This window comes from Mytilus edulis, chromosome 6 (assembly GCF_963676685.1).
Source record: "Mytilus edulis chromosome 6, xbMytEdul2.2, whole genome shotgun sequence".
NCBI classification, from domain to species: domain Eukaryota; kingdom Metazoa; phylum Mollusca; class Bivalvia; order Mytilida; family Mytilidae; genus Mytilus; species Mytilus edulis.
In genome coordinates this window covers 82,970,558-82,972,073 of record NC_092349.1, presented here as the reverse complement: position 1 = coordinate 82,972,073, position 1,516 = coordinate 82,970,558, and positions in this window count along the sequence as shown.

Here is a 1,516-nt window from a genome sequence, read left to right as displayed (position 1 = left end):
TATGTTTATTTGTCCATATCCGTTTCCTGTTTGTTCTTGTATTGTACAAAGTTTGGGTAGCTATCAATACCTGAATATTGAGACAACACCATTTTTTTCTGCAATTTCATAAGATTATTGCAAATTATGTGACTTTGGTGAGTACTGCAATAATTCTCATTCTGAAAGCAAACAAATTAATTTGTATTCAGCTTTTCAAGTTATGGCAATAATTAATTTTGCATTTTGGTCTGTTATAGCAAAATAACAGTAATAGATGCATGCAATTAGTTCTGAATTTACAGTAAATGGTTTTAACATTTGTTATGCCAATGACATGGGGAAAAAATAAAGAAAACAATACAAAGGAGACAATAAAGAACCAAAAGTCTAATAAAAACTGACAACACCATTGGCAAATACAAAAAGGACAAGAAGAAAATCCACAAAACACAAAAACACAGAAAATTTATGGTTAAAAAACATTTAACAGATGAGAATAATAACTTTAGGACAGAAGAGATGATTTCAGTTTCCCAATTGTGAACTTTCCATTTCTATGAAGCAGCACTCTGCTCCTTCCATTTATATGAAGCAGCAGTCCATCAGAGCCTGCATATTTACCATATATCTCTCAGTTGATATGATATTCTCAGGCTTTTATTTCCTTTTATGATTTCCTTGATCTAGAACTGCTCCTAACAAGGAAGCTATTTAACCAAGAGGTTCAAGTGGTGAAGTTAAAATTATCCCTCCAAAGGTTTTACAGACACCATTTCAAGTTTGTTTGATTGTTTTAAAGTATTATTTTCACAGATAATGACAGATCTGTTCTAATTGTTTGAAACATTAAATATGTATCCTTTTCCGCGAAAGTGGACTACGGAATTTGAATTATCACAGGGTGTGACTGTATTTACACGATCTTCTAGATGGATGCCACGTGCAGTCCAGGATCTGCTTATTCTTCCAGAACACGAGATCGCCCCTGTTTTTAGGTGGTTTGCTTTGCTACTTCTTAACTTTTCTATGTTGTGAAATGATGTTGGTTTATTGAGAATTTTTCGCTATTGCATTGCCAACATTTTTTAATTACGCGTTTGATATCCATTTAGTACCGTCTGTCTCTCTTAACACAAACAAATACTAGATTGAGTTGAACTTATGTTCTCAAGAAAGTGAAGGCAATTCCTATTCTACTGTTGGATCCTGCCATGTTACTAATAGGTTCAGTCAGTCATGAACATGTTCTTTTCTTATTCCATTATGTATTTCAGCTTAAGTTTTGTTTCATTGAATCTTGTGAATGTTTACCAGTTGTTACTACTATATCCTATTGCTGCACATAATCTGTCTTGCACTGTTGACATCTCTTACTTTTAGAAAAGTATCATATGAACGTCCAGTGGCAAACATTTGATGCGTATGCCTTTACATGCTTGTGTGTTTTTATCTAGTGGCAAATAGTTGATGCCTACGCCTTCACATGATCCTAGTTTACCTTACATTCTATATATGGCAAATTTGTCGAGTGTTT